At 40.2% G+C, this 16,132-nt stretch overlaps 1 long non-coding RNA gene across 3 annotated transcripts in view; it reads right to left on the bottom strand.

Annotated features, from left to right (window-relative positions):
* The window catches only part of LOC141744244 (uncharacterized), a 50,177-nt gene extending 40,497 nt beyond the window's left edge, over window positions 1–9,680 (bottom strand). For all 3 annotated transcript variants that reach the window (XR_012587374.1, XR_012587373.1, XR_012587372.1), the window contains exon 1: window positions 9,117–9,680. This is a non-coding gene — a long non-coding RNA (uncharacterized LOC141744244). The remainder of the gene's footprint in view (window positions 1–9,116) is intronic.
* Between the last annotated feature and the right edge of the window lie 6,452 nt (window positions 9,681–16,132).

Consider the following 16,132-nt stretch of genomic DNA (forward strand, 5'->3'; position numbering starts at 1 on the left):
AGAAAAAAAGAAAAAAAAAAAAAGAAATCAAGTACCAGTTTTCCTCAATTTCCCTGACTGAAGGTCAGTGCTTCCCTGACACAGACAACCGTCATGTTGCACAACCTGTGCAAATTCAACAGCAACACAAAAAGAATTATATTTGCAGTATTATTAGAGCTCTTGAGGCAGGAAAAAGTAGAGTATTTTTGCAACAGGACTGCTTCCTCTTGAGCAGGCTTAGAATAAAGTGGAATTTCTTCAATTGCAGGACCCAGGCAGATCTAGTAACAGAAGCACCTGGGGAATGCTCTGGCCGTGACTCTTATTGCTTGAGTCTCCTTGCCATTATCTTAACAACACAGGCATAGAACCATAGAATCATTTAGGTTGGAAAAGACCCTTGGGATCATCGAGTCCAACCATCAACCCCACTCTACAAAGTTCTCCCTTACACCATATCCCCCAACACCACATCTAAACCACTCTTAAACACATTCAGGGATGGTGACTCCACCACCTCCCTGGGCAGCCTATTCCAGTGTCTGACCACTCTTTCCGTGAAGAATTTTCTCCTAATGTCCAGCCTAAAGCTACCCTGCTGCAGCTTGAACCCATTCCCTCTTGTTCTATCGCTAATGACCTGTGAGAAGAGACCAGCACCAACCTTTCTACAATGTCCTTTCGAGTAGTTGTAGAGAGTGACGAGGTCTCCCCTCAGCCTCCTCTTCCTCAAACGAAACAGTCCCAGCTCCTTCAATCGCTCCTCATAAGATTTATTCTGCAGGCCCTTCACCAGCTTCGTTGCCCTCCTCTGCACTCGCTCCAGCACCTCGATATCTCTCTCGTATTGAGGTGCCCAGAACTGGACACAATACTCTAGGTGTGGCCTCACCAGCGCTGAGTACAGGGGAACAATCACCTCCCTCCTTCTGCTGGTCACACTATTTCTAATACAAGCCAGGATGGCATTGGCTTTCTTGGCCACCTGGGCACACTGCTGGCTCATGTTCAGCCACTTGTCAATTAGAACCCCCAGGTCCTTTTCTGCCAGGCAACTCTCCAGCCACAATTCCCCAAGCCTGTAGCGATGCATGGCGTTGTTGTGGCCCAAGTGCAGGACCCAACACTTAGCCTTGTTGAAGCACATTCCATTAGCATTGGCCCATTGATCCAAGTCTCTCTTTAGAGCCTCCCTATTCTCATGCAGATCAACACTCCCGCTTAACTTGGTGTCATCTGTGAACTTGCTGATGATACACTCTATGTCCTTATTAAGATCATCAATAAAGACGTTAAACAGAAATGGTCCCAACATCGAGCCCTGAGGGACACCACTTGTGACCAGCCGCCAGCTGGATTTAACTCCATTGGCCACCCCTCTTTGGGACTGCCCATCCAGCCAGTGCTTGATCCAGCAGAACATATGCTCATCCAGGCCACGAGCAGCCAGTTTTTCCATGAGAATTCTATGGGGAACAGTGTCAAATGCTTTTTGAAAGTCTAGGTAGATAATATCCACAGCCTTTCCCTCATCCAATAATCAGGTCATCTTGTCATAGGAGAAGATCAGGCGAGCACATCTGCCAACTCTTTCAGCACTCTTGGATGTAACCCATCCGGTCCCATAGACTTGTGCGCATCCAAGCAGTGCAGCAGGTCACTGATCACTTCCTCTTTAATTGTGATGACCTCGTTCAGCTTCCCCTCCCTGTCTCCTAGCTCATGAGGCTGGGTGCCCAGGGAACAGCTCGTTCCACTGCTAAAGACTGAGGCAAAGTAGGCATTGAGCACCTCAGCCTTTTCCTCATCCTTTGTGACTATGTTTCCCTCTGCATCCAATAAGGGAAGGAGATTTTCCCTAATGCTCCTTTTGTTGTTAATGGATTTATAGAAACATTTTTTGTTATCCTTAACAGCTGTAGCTAGATTGAGCTCTAGCTGCGCTTTGGCTCTCCTAATTTTCTCCCTGCATAGCTTCACTACATCTTTATAGTCTTCGTGAGAGACCTGCCCCCTCTTCCAAAGGTCATAGACCCTCCTTTTGTTCTTGAGGTCCAGCCAAAGGTCCCTATTTAGCTAGGCCGGTCTCCTTCCCCGCCTACTTGTTTTTCGGCACACAGGGACAGCCTGCTCCTGTGCCTTTAGGACTTCTCTCTTGAAGTATGTCCAGCCCTCCTGGGCAGCCTCCCAAGGGATTTTGTCCAGCAGTCTTCTGAACAGGTCAAAGTTTGCCCTCCAGAAGTCTAAGGTGGCAGTTTTACTAACCCCTCTCCTTGTTTCCCCAAGAATCAAAAACTCAATCACTGTGCCTTAGATGGCTGCCAACCTTTACTTCCCCCACAAGTTCTTCCCTGTTCACAAGAAGCAGGTCCAGGAGGGCACCTTTGGGTATAAATTAAAGGAAGTAGGTCCAGGAGGGCATCACGGGTATAAACTAAAAGCTTCCCTAGTGATCATAACTGCACAATTCTCATCCCTATAGTGGACAATCCACTGTGATGTCTGTAAAGCCTTCTAAACTCCAACATAGCAACAATGCAGGGTAAATAATTAATGCAAAGCATCAGGCTGATGCCAATCTTATATGTAACACCCAACTCCATCAGTTGGAAAAAAAAAAATAACGTGAGCCATACAATGAAGAAACTTACAGCTCCAGTTAACTGAGTCCTTATAGAAAAATAGTATATGCTCCTTGTGCACCTGCATTATGCACCAAATAGCAATTAGTCAGAAATGCTGTTCTTTGGATACTGCTTAAGTGGACATGCTTGCAATGGGCATTTATTTTACAAAGCATAATGTATTGCCAAATGCTGCAGATCCATACAAGCTGTGACAGTGTTTGCCCACATCCGACTTGTAGTATTGGAATTAATCACGTGTTGCTGCAAAGCCTGAAATATATCTGGATTCCTCTGTAAAGAGGTAGCGTACATGGCACAAATCTTAAAAGCCTCTGGAACAGGTCCTACTGAAACTTCCCTGAGGTGATCAGGAAACTATAAACTACAGTGAGGCTTTAATCTGTATCACCCACCAGGTTTGGGAATTAGCAATGAGACCTCCTCTAGGAAGGCAGAGACTGACTGACATTTATTTTGGTACAGCATGGCTGTAACAGCACACTGCAGTTTTGGGGCAGGGTAGGAATGATCCCAAAATACCAGCACCAGGTTTAGGAAGCTGGCTGGAGGTTCACAACTCAGCTAAGATACAGGACATGTCAAGAAAAGTAGCTAAAGCACAGATGAAATTCAAATCATAATGTTCATGAAGAAGTTGCAACAAAGATGTCGTCTGCAAAAAAATTAGGATTTCAAGCAAGTTCTTGAATAAACTTCCAAAAAGAAGAGACAAAAAAACAAGATACATTTAAGTGAAATCCTATTAATTCTTAAGGGTTTCAAGAAGGTGTTGAAGTGTTTTGTTGACTAATGATTTCTTTCAGAGCTTTGTAGACAAACCCCCCATTTCTTTCAGTAGACCCTCAGTATTTGTAGCTGTATTTGATGATATCTGCAGACACTGAAACACCTTAAAATCACCAAAGGTTTTGGTCTTAATCTTTCTGCATTTTAGATCTCCACTTGCAGCTAAGAGACCATAATGGTGGTGTTGCTTTGACCACCACTGTAATGCATTAACATGGAATTAGTCTGCAACAGGGATTTAATAATTTTTTATTTTTTAAGTGTTAAAATGGCAGTGAAGGATGCTGGGTGGCTACAATTATGTCACTAAGTATACCTGTCTAGATTTGAAATAATCTCCTTTTATAGATAATAGGAAGAAATATTTCTATGGAATAATTCATTTTACCATGAAGAAGACATCTGAAACAGGTCAGAAGAATCACACCCCAAAGTTTTCTCTTTCTTTCCAAAGCTTTTAAAAGGAATTTGATGAGCAGCTACGGGGCAGGCACCTACACCAGAAAAGTCCCATGTCCAGTTCCTGGCAAAGTCTCTAGGGTTGGTGTCATCTTAGCACTTAGGTGCAAGAATCACACCATTATCATTTCAGGATTTTTTTAATTATTTTTTTTAATATGCATACAAGCCATTTTAGTGCCACTACAAACACTTCATATCCTGTTTTTCTCCCCAGAAGTGTGAAAAAAAAGCTCAACAAATAGAGTATGAGATGTGTGTTCAGAGCACATTGCAACAGAATGAAAACTTCCCAGAAAAAGAGTACTCCCTCCTTTTTTTTTTTTCCTCACCTGTTAACAAATAAGTAGTAACCTCCATTTATTGTCACAAAAGTTATCTGGCAGTTTAGAAGGCTGTATATGTTGCAAAATAGAGATTCTGTTTCAACATACAAAATCTACTCTGGAATTAAATAGGTTAAAACATATGCTTATGTTAATGAAATTCCCAAAATGAATATTTACACAAGTGAAGATAAGTCTTCATACATGTTTAGCTTTGCAGCTGCCTGGGGAAAGAGAGAAGCGTATTTTGTGCCAAACTAAAGACATCTCATTGTGTTTTTGTGGAAATCATCACCCGTACTCCCCATCCTGACTGCTAATATAGGGCCTACATATCTTGGCAGGAAGAAAGAGAAGTCAAGGAAAGAAAATAAGTGGCATTTAGGCTCTATAAAAACAACAAGGTGCCTTAAGTTCCCTTTTCACTTCTGTGGGACTGAAATTCATCAGGGTCCTTATCCTTGCGTCTCATGTTCTTGAAACTACCAACAGATTAACCACATTTTCCTTGTTTAGTCTAATTGTTCAGCATCTCCTACAGTCCAGCAGGCATATGAGCAAGTCAGGGAAACCACATGGTCACGCTACACCTGGTCCTTGTGAATTCATAGCTGCTACTTTGTTTATCATAGTTGTGAAGGCCAGGAACCACAGCCTCACAGTCCAGGGCATGGAAACCACTGGCCCAGCCCTTCATTATAAATACCACAGTTATCAAATATAGCCAGCATTGAAGTTCATAATACTACAAAATTATACTCGGTGCGAAAGCCAGAGTGGTCCTCCATTTCCACTCGCACACGGTTTTGATCAGTATATTTTCATGAAGTTTTGGCTACTTGAAGCCACATAGTGGAGATGATGCTGTACGCCGCACTCAGTCCTGGAACAGGGGACCACAGAAGCAGCAGACCAATGTGCCAGCACTACTCTCCCCACCTACTTTCCCACACTAGCAGCTTTGTGCTGAAACACAGCGGATTTTTCCTTCCCGTCATTCACACAGGTAAAGAACAGGAATTCTGTATTTAAAAGTCCAAGGAAAGCACAGTCATGGAAACTAGCCAACTGTCAAGGACAGTATCATGCAGTTTATTATTATGAAAAAGCAAGCACCCAATTAACAACGGAAACATTGTAAGCAGGGAAGAAATACTAAACAATAAGCGAAGTAAGCCAGGGACAAATAAGTCAACTCATTCAAATCTAATCACACTCGCTGCAAGTATATTTCAACATCGCTTTTCCACCTTTATAGTGTTGCCATGCCCAGACAGATTCTTCAGAGAGTTTCATTCAAAAAAGGGGCATCTTAGTTCTTACAAAATGTGGATGTAACACACACAGCAGCAGGGGTGGTGTGAGAAAAGGAGGAGGAGGCGAAAGGGGGGAGGGAAAGCTCCCAATTGTTTCTGAAGGTATGTTGCAGTCTCCACTGCCAGCATAACTTTGGAGTTAAACAGCAAGGTGTTCATCAGTTGCTGACATAGGAAAAGCCTGAGACCAAGGTAATAGAAATGTCGAGGTTGCCCCAGTCCTGCAAGCACCTTCTCTTGGCTGGGGACTATTTTGGGATTTTTAGCCTCTGTCCTGCCAAGGCACAGGTTCTTTTCCCACCTAATGTCCTGGCTGGCCTAGAGCTTTATGGGTGACTTTAGGTCTTGTTGGGACTTGCTCACAAGAAAACAAAATAAAAAAATCTTATTTGTATTTTCAACCAAGTTCATCCACTGTTTGTCTCTTATTTTGAGTTACTCAGGCCTTTGGCACTGCCAAATGCTTGCATTCAGAAGAGGACAGCATAAGACGTATCAGTTGACCCCAACACTATTTTAAAAGTTGGAAGATTAACAGTGCTTTCTCTCTTATGCACTTTGACACTTTCTAATTAAAGCAAGGTAAAATGAGTAAAAAGGAATTGAAACTACTTCTGGTGGTTTTCAAACTGTATGTTGTTCTACTCTTGAAAAAGCATCTGAAGTTCGGCTGTAAATAACATACATCACTGAATGGATATGCTGTACTCACACAAGATTCTGTAAAAGAAGGCAATAAATTACTCTTTTCCATCCTAATAAAAATTGTAACAGTGTCACATAAGATTGCAGACAACCTGTCATACATATTATTGTAATGTTGACGTTGGCTCCAAACAATATATAGCCATATCATTATGGTTTACCAGAGCATAGGGGTGAAGGGCAAATCATACCCCACTTCATCACCCTGCTGTTTCAAGGAGTTAAACAGATTTTTTTTATTATTTTTTTTTTCCCCAAACTCCTTTGGTTGGAAAAACAATAGAAGGCAAATATAAAAGCACCTATGTAACAGAGGAAAGATGCTTGCCTAGAAAGCAGACTGAACAAGCTTCTTTTTAGTACAGTACAGATGTACGCGCCTACCTTGCAGCTGATGTTAAAAACAGGAAAAAAATTTCTATAGTTTTGCACCTAGTTTTACCATATTAAAAGGGAATAACATCCCAGGCAATTACAGTCACACTAACGCACAGCTCAGATGAAAAGATTGCAAGAAGTACCAATTCAGCAAACCTCATTTTTCTTTCCATTTACTTGGAAACAGGTATTATCTTAATTACCCACCGTTTTAAAAAAAGCATACCTTATGAGTTTACATTCAGTAATTTGATTCTTAGATTTGAAGTGCTGCCTTTAGATATTTAAAATTAAATATTTTTCCAGATTTTTATATTAGAGAATCAACACATTTTCTTCTTTAGAAAAACAAACTTTTCCAAGTTGTTTTTTTCTCATTATATAGTATTAAAGTAATGCTTGTAAATAGTTTTTCTTGGCATCCTTGTAATATTGCTATGGTGTCCAAAAGGTAATGACACCTTGCACATTTAAAGCATGGGGGTTTATTATGGCTGATATGACATAGGAATTTAAATGACTAAACTTGAACAAGCACCCATTTGCAATTTCAACTGGTGATTGATTACTGTCTTCTGAAATACCGTCAGACAAATCGTGCCGAGTACTCAATGCTGTACATAACATGGCACATCAAATCTGTTGAGATAGAAGTACTTTACTTGTAGAACAGCAGCAGCTTAGAAATAGCTATGCCTCAAAAGGCTCCAAACCACCACAATTGTTCCTATACTTTAACAGTAACTAACTTGAAAAATCCCTATTGAGCTGTAAAAGGCCCCTGACAAAAGTAAAGGAGTAAATGTCTGCAGAAATAGTGTTTTACTCATCTGCTTTTGTGCATTTGCCTCATTTTAGAAAACCACAGCTAATGATGACAGTTTAGAGTTAGCATAAAGGTATTCAGGCAACTTGAACACATCAGTCTGAAAGTTTCATTCTCAGAAATCTCATTTGGCTCCCACCTACCCTCTGCAGTACCTATATTTCTTGAAGGGGTTAAGCAGGTGGCTGAGACTCTGCACAAAGGGAACGATTTGCTTCTGGGCTTGCCCATAACTGCCCAAACCTTGGCAGAGCTAAACAAAGAGCAGAGACCCAAGCCCTGCCAGGATCTGCAAAAGAAGTGATCCCCTTCCTTGCCAGGCTTTCTCAGCCTACAAAGTGTTCTTTTTTTCTTATCATTCTTATTTCTATTCTTCAGAAAAACCACCCGCCAATCCCCACGCTAAACCCCAGCTATCTGGGAGAGAAGGGAGGGGTCTCCTCTACCCCAGCAGCACCATTACTGGAGCACCTGGCCAAGGAACAAAACATGGCTTTAAATTCCCATCTCTGCTGAAGGTGATAGGACCTGAAAAGTAAACTCTACCGTTTTACAGTGCTCTCTAGCATGTTTCTCCACAGAAGTAACTCTGCTTGTGTGGAAAAATTACTTCTCAGGTCAATAAGAGCGAGAAAGAAAGCAATCATAAGCCGTTAATGTTAGAAAACTGGGTCCAGAGAGTGCAAATGTAACCACATAACCTAAGAGTTAGAGCATTTATTCAGAACAGGCACAACTGGCCAACCACAATGTATTTTACATCAAACACGACATCATTTAAATGGCTAATGGAACTATTCCACAAGCAAAACTGAAAGCACTCTATCACGGAACACTTTTCCACTCTACAGCTTAAAGCATTCCTACTGGAGATAGTTAAGCATGGTTCAAACCTTTCCGTGGGAGAAGGAACTCCAGCCTTAGTTTTCCAAAACCTGAGCAAATATTCTAACCTCTAACTAGATTTTTATTTTCCTTTTAATTTCCAACAATACTTTCTTTCTGAGATGCTTATGAGGGATACAAGCTACTGATGGGATGCATATATTGTAGTCACAGTCACATTTTGCCGGAACAATTAGTTTGTTCTTTTAAAACAAACACCTGTATGTTTGTATCTTGGGAACAGAACTGAAGTTAAACGCAGCTCAGTATCCCATTAAGTATCTGATCTGCTGTACTTGCCAGATTATCATATTCACTGACATTGGATTTATTAAATTTGATGAAACCAAATAAAGGGGTTGGAAAAGGAGTGCCAGGAAACAGTACCTTTCTGTGTCTTACAGTGCTTCTTCCTTAAGGGCAACCGGAGGCTGATGCAGTTTCAAAATTGCCATTTCAAAACTTTCTGGATCTTGGCCACAGAACATTCTTTTCAAAATTGCCATAGACACAGATCACTCAGATATGGGACACACAGAGACAGAACAAAAAGCCAGAGAGATACATAGCTGCGCACAAGCAGTTACTGATTTTTGATACAGCTTACAAGTGGACTGTCCATAGGTGTAGCAATAGAATTCTTTGTCCCTCAGCCACCATTAGACATAAAAACTACAAAAACATTAAATCATCTCTTAATTTTCTCAGAGGCTACACAAATACTTTAAAACATTGGTAGTCTACCATGTTTTTCCCCTAGCCTTCTACACACTGCAGATTTTCCTACTTTAAAGCATACTCTTACCCTTTGTGACAGTGAAGATCGCAGTTCGGCAACTTGCTTCTTTAAAACAAGAACACCTTATTGCCCCAGGAATCCAAAGGAGAAGAGAAATGCAGAGTTCTTAACTCTGCAATGCTGGAAGACCTCTGCATTTGTGCAAAACACATACAACACTGAGGGCCCAGCTTGGAGAAATTGCATAAGCAGAAAGCACAACAGGTGTTTGCAATTGTTATCAGCTGAAGGGCAGCAGCAAAATGTAATTGCACCCAACTACTGAATAACTACTCCAGAACTCCCACCTGTCTCTGCCTGGCTGCCTTGAAAAGAGCAGGCCTCCAAAAAATACACTCCCGCAAAGAAGTGGGGGAGAGGATAGCATAGGGAGTGTGTATCAATGCCTTTTCTTTCTAGATTATTATATTAGTTATTAGTATATCAGGTGGGCACCGGTTCTGGCACCACCTTTGTTATTAAAAAAAAAACCCAAACAACAAAAAATGACACGCACATTCCCCCTGCAGTGATATGAATCATTTAATAGGAAACTTAGCCCTTTTGAGATTCTGTCAGTGCCTGCAAGCACTCCCTTTGTGCGTGCAACAGGTCAGCAGGACTACCAGGAGCTGTGTGGCCAATGCCCAGATACCAGAGGAGCTGAGGAGGCCAGCTGCTTGCATTCCTCAGGCAAGGACAGCCCAGCCCAGCATGGAAGCGGACCTGCAGGGTGCAAAGAAACACCTGGGGAGAGCACACAGGTGTTGCAAATTCACTTTTAGGTGCCACAGAAAGAGGATTTTTTACTTTTTTGATAGATACTTTGAACATCTTAAATCCTTCTAAGGTCTCCTCTGGAGTGGGCCACAATTAGAAAACTTGGTGTAACTTAATTTGTTTTCCAATTAGTATGGCTAAGGAGAAATATAAACTGCATAAAATAGTAAAATAGATATACAAGCTTTCTTACCTATCAGACATGTGGTAAGATTTATCCATGATGGTTTTTTTACTACAGACAATGACGTGATTTACATACTAGCTACACTTATATCTTGGAAATCCTGAAAATACGTACCAAGCAAGTCTTAAAATAGGAATCGGAGAATGGAGATTTCTGTTTCACAAATAAATTATTGACAGGAAGACAAATATTTCATATAATGCTGTTACTTTACATTTTGTAAACTGTCTTAGCAAACAGTATTACTATATTTCTTCTCCATTTGCAGTTCACTTACATGTTCCTCATGTCTTAGTGTATGGCTACTAGGTATGCCTGCTTTAAGAGTTTAATGCAATCTTGAGCCATTTACATATTAGAAAATCCCAATGACAACCTGCCAAATTTTCATGAAATTGTAATGCAAATAGGTGGGGTTTCAGCTTAGAAGTGGTGGAATTAATAACTATTAGTTTCAAAGGTGCTGAGAAGTGCAGAAGATGCATATTTTTGTGACAAATTTCTGGCATTGATGGTCCAATTTTCTGTTTGAAATATATAGTTGCTGAAATATAGTTAAAATTACATTATTCTGCATCTTCCAACTTTGGTAAATTAACCTGCTTTGTTATTCTTATGAAATCTGTGAGGTCATACAATTTTGCAAAGTGAAACACCCAATACAGGAATATTTCTGCTTTATCAGGATAAAACAGTAAAACAAAACAATAAAGCTGATTTTCAAGAAAAAAAAATCAGTTTGTATAAACATCAGTTGTAATAACTCAAAAAGAACTGATGCAATAAACTAAATTAAAACCCAGAAGTGATATTGTGTACTGTAACTGTATTTCACATTGTTACTGTTATTGCCAGAAAGAACAAGCACATAGTTTTGGATTTTTTTCTTACAATCATTGCTATGATTTTAAGAACATCAGAATCTTTTAACTTTTACTTTGGGTTTTCAGTCATTTTTTTTTAAATTTCATTAGCAATGAAGTTTTGCTTAGCACAAGTAAGCAGGAGGATTTCATTTTGATTATAGGATATTGACCTTTTCTCAACTCTTACTCAGTAAGCCAAAGTGGACACAGAAAACCACACGCAGAAGAGAGTTATGCATTTCTGAAACCCTTCCCCTATAATCAAGTGGAATAAGCCCATCCAGCAGAGTACCTATTTTCAATGATGATGGAAAACAATCTGGGGTCACTGATCCATTGGAAATTCCTTCACATTTTCAATATGCCAGTAAGCAAATCAAAAAAGACTTCTGAAAACAATACAAAATCTTGCAGAACCAAATAGAAGATGTGAGAAGCCTGTAAGGCACAGCGATGGCAGTGTCAAGCTTTATCAAGAAACAGTGCTGAGGTCAGAATGTGATCCACAGCTTAGGGAGTGCTATATTTTGAGGAAAACATTATTTAAAAAATCTCTATTGTCATGATACACCTCTGTGAGCCACTGAATTAAAAATTAATCTTACTATTTGTGGTCAGACTGTAACATGTGCCATCTCTGAATAGGAAGTCAATCAACAGACAACATATGACCACAGGTGGCTTTTTATTGCATTCTCCGCTGCAAGAACAAGATATTAGTATTATTTTGAGTCTGTACATTTTGCCAACCAGTGCCCTTAGCAAAAAGAATGCAAACTTATTTCAAAAGCAATCTTAAAATCATACTACTACCTTTTGGATGAATAATCACAGTAAAACAGCATAAACAAATCAAGTATATTCTTAGCTGTGCAATTTTTCGTTTTCAAGTTTGTGTGATGTTCCATTTTAATTTCAATAATCCAAACTTTAGGAAGTCAGGTAAAAAGTTTCATTGTGGTTGCTCTTGCTGGTAAAGTGTTTGTCTGGGTTGTTTTTTTTTGAATTGCATTTTATTTATCCTGGAAGGGAAAGCTTACACTTCTAAAACATACGCAGAAAGTTATGCACCATCCTTGAAAGCCACATGTAAAGCTTAGAGGTCTCTGAAAATGCTTAACTGGTTTCCTAAAGAATTAAAAATACTATTCATTGAAATACTAGCTCACCACATTTCTTGTAGGAGCCAGAAAAAAGCCTGAAGCAGCAGAAAACTATAAACTACAATTTATGTGTTGATTCAAGAAAAAATTAAAAAATTAAAAATAGAATGACTATTTACATGTAAAAGAATGGAAATATCTTACTCCCAGAGACAGTGAGTGGCAGTGGCTGGTACTTCTCCAGAGAGTAAAATTGCTGGTGAAGCAAATAAAGATTGTTTTGGGTGACAGACAGACAAATAAATCCTGCAGGTTCGGGTAGCAGAGGTAGAAACGTGGCCTGCTATGGTGGCACAGTGTGCCATGTAGACCTTTACACGTTTGCTCTCATCTATCCTCCAGCTCCCTGTTGTGGTCAGTGAGTGATGTGAAAGGACCAGTTAAACTCACTCTTGCTGGCTCCTGACTCAGCACACACACAACACTGCTTGTGCACAACACTGTTGCTTGTGCAATGGCACAGGCAGCAGGCGAGGAGAAACCTCTCTCTCTGCAGGGATCACATTATAGGCTAAAGCATGAAGTTCAGTTTCCCTTAGCCAGCCACATATTTTCTCTGTGAGACACTCTGTATTAATGAGGACAAAGAAGTAAACAGTGAAATATCCTTCTGTGCCACCACAAAAAATTTGAACAAGTTTTCCTCACAGGAAATCTGTTACCTGACATATCTTGCACTGCAACTGATTAAAATCAAGCAATTTGGGGGCAGATTCTTAGTTGCGATATGGCTGCTTTTGCCACCCTGCACTGCTGTACTTCTGGCCAATGACTGCAGTGAAGGCGAATTTTAAACAAAGCCTAAATTAGGGCAGTCCTCAAGTTGTTTTACGGCTTGTGGAAGGCAGCCCAGTCTGCAGGGGACCACACAGCTGCAGGAATACAGGAAGTCAACAAACAGGTCACTGTTAAAAACTTGGTGATTCTGAGCATGCATGAGAGTAACTGCAAAGTGGCCTAACCTGGAACCATCTATCTTCACTTATCCATTTGAAGAGTCAAGGAATTTAAGGTGTCTTTGAAAGCAGGAAAGAACTTGACTCTTTTCTCCCAGGAGCTTCATAGCAAGTAGCTCTGATGATGGGAGTGATATTATTTCAAACTTACAGTGATGCAAGTAAGAAAGCAATGGAGGCTGCCTTCCTGACCCTTTTTATTTGCATTCCAGAAACCTTTTTTGCACCATCTGTGGTCCTGTTGCAATATCTATGTGGGAATAAATATTACCTTCAGACTTTATTGTAGATAAGACCACACATGGGAGAAGGCACGAAGAATGAGCCCCTGGGCACTGTTCCCAGATGTGGCTGAGTCTCCTCCTCGCACAGGTAACCAGCTGATCAGCTGCTGTAAGGGCAGCTCCCCCAGTTCCTGCTCCTCACAGAACTGGAGGCAGCAGGGATGCAGTCATTCTCCTACTGAGAGAGGAGCTGACAGGGAGGTTTTTATGGTCAGCCTTCTGTAATACATGAATATCCTTCCACGCTCCCAGAAGACAGATAAATGACAGTACAGTCACTTTGCACCAGACCAGAACAACACAATAAATCACCAGTGCTTTGTCAGGGCTGGGGATGTGAACTGTAGTGCCTGGTTCAGGTGTTTTTCAGCACCTTTTGATATAATGTGTAAAGAAACGCCTGCCTGAAGATGCATCTACAAAGCCAGTCAGAAGCAGCGACTCCTCCTATCACCTTTTTCCCCCTCACAGTGCTTTGGTTCTAGTAGTATGCCAAAATATCAGACCTATCTATATTCAGGCACAGCTTTTGCGTGGAAATCTCTGTATAGTGGGCAGCTTTCTGGCTTGCTTTTCATCACAAATCTTACAGGAGAAGACCAGCAGTTTCAAAGCCTTTTACAAGGAAGCCTCAGGGCTTGTTTGCCAGACTTCAATGGATATGTTTGGAGCATGGTATATGGAGGTTGAACTGCCTGACTCCCATTAACATTAATAGAGTCAGGAGGCTAAATGCCTGCGCACCATTCTTATGATGTACCCACAGCATCTGGCAAGTAGACTGATGCCATTTCTAAGTCCTTTTGCATATGATGCTTCCTTCACTTAAATCAGGGTGGCAAAATAAAAGAAAGAGGGACAGAATAGTTTCCTCCAGCTAAGAAATTCTGCAAAGTACAATAACTGTGGGGGTTTTGCCTCAATTATAATAAAGAACCTTCCACTTGCATATAAACTTCCTGACATATAAGGTATCTAACAGCATTACAAAAACGAATTTAAAAAAAAACCCATACCAAACACAGAAAACAAACTGCTAGCAACCTATTGGTTTAATATGAAAAAGTAGGCCAGCAGTAACAGAGGACTCATCATCCCACCAAAATTCTAGGATATTTGGATTATACGTACTCCTTCAAATTTATAAATAAAGGAGGTACTTTTCTAGGATCAAGCGTTAGGCTATTGCACGGCTGAAGCAAGTAGCTAATTTAGAATTTAACCTGTATTAAAAAAAAGAAAAAAAAAGAAGTTTTGATCCTTCATTCTCTGTTTATGAACACCTGCAGTTTATATCACACACATTTTCATTGGAAACAATCTGTTAAATCTGTAAAATTATTACAGTGTAGTCCCACAGTATGTCACACTGTGGCAGTACCTTTGATCTCAGCCCCTGGGAAACGCTTTTTCATGTGGGCAGCAGCAGCAGCTGTAAATACAATGTTAATACTATTGGGGTATTAAATTTCCCTTTTATTTTGCTGGCTGAAGTCTGAGGGCTTAGGCAGTACTACACTTCCCATATAACACACTTTCAAGTTTCTGAAGTTTCAAGATAATCTAGTAAATGGATTGTCTTAGATACTTTTACAGTGGTGTTACAAGTGAAAAAAGGACCTCTCTGTTTCTTTCAAATCTGGGAAAATATACTTTGGTGATAAACCTTAATCTTTCAACATCTTGAACCTTCCTTCAGTTGCCTTATGATTGACAGCTTTTCTGCTGTAACTTGATTAGAAACAACCTGTTGGCTAAATTACTCTGTAACAACCTAGAGATCTCCTGTATGTTTGAGTTTTTCTCAGGTGTAGTCCTTATTTAATGAAAAAGGTCTCTTTTAAAAATGTTATCTCTGTCCCTGATGGTTCTCTCGTCACAACACTAAAATTCTAGATCATATACTGACTTTGCCATGCACAAACAGCACAAAAATCTGCCCTTATCTTGCCACCATGCTATGTAGCCTATCAACCAACACACACCCATCCCAGCTATACCTGAAGTCAGTGGTATAAAGATTAGATAGTGCTCTGAGCAGTGTAAAGAATAACTTGAGCTGGCCTTTATTCAGAGACCTGGATTAATGCTACTCTAACCCCTATAATTTTATTCTGATGTAGTTGCTTTGCAGTAATACCTTACTTGTTGAAGTTTTATACTGAAAAAGTTATAAAGATTAGGCACTTCTTTTACCTTCCATGTACTGAGTGTACATCTTTAGTAAGATTATTTATTAAACAACAGTTCAAAAAAACCCAAACAGCACACACATTCTGTTAAGCAAAAATTTACATTTATACACATATCAGTAATTTAAGTGCCTTTTGCCTTTCAAGAACACTTACATTAAAAAGTCTTAAGTGATTCTACCAAATGGCATGCAAACACTCTGAAGTATCCAAATTATCTTGATTTAGCCTCACCTATTCACTGCTTTGCATTCTGAATGAGACACACAAGCCACAAAACCTTTTCTTCTCTGCATGCTCTGTACACACTGTTGTCAAATGTGCATAATGACATCCATTTTTGCTTATTTTCAAATACCATTGTAATAGCCAGTTGTGAGCACACAAAGCTTTTTAAATGCATATGCTGGGTTCTGTGCCTTAGGGCAAATCTCATTTTATGCTCTTTGGTATCAGTATAGTTTGGGAATGCAAGGACTGAAACTTAAATTCAGGGTCTAAATCCATAAAAAAACAAAACAAAACAAAAAAGGCCTGTTGGAGAGAGGGTGGGGGAGAGAGAGGCAAGCAGGCAAGTACACTTCCCACCAAGACAGGTACATCCCTTTCCTCTTC

The sequence above is a fragment of the Larus michahellis genome, chromosome 5 (assembly GCF_964199755.1).
Source record: "Larus michahellis chromosome 5, bLarMic1.1, whole genome shotgun sequence".
NCBI lineage: Eukaryota > Metazoa > Chordata > Aves > Charadriiformes > Laridae > Larus > Larus michahellis.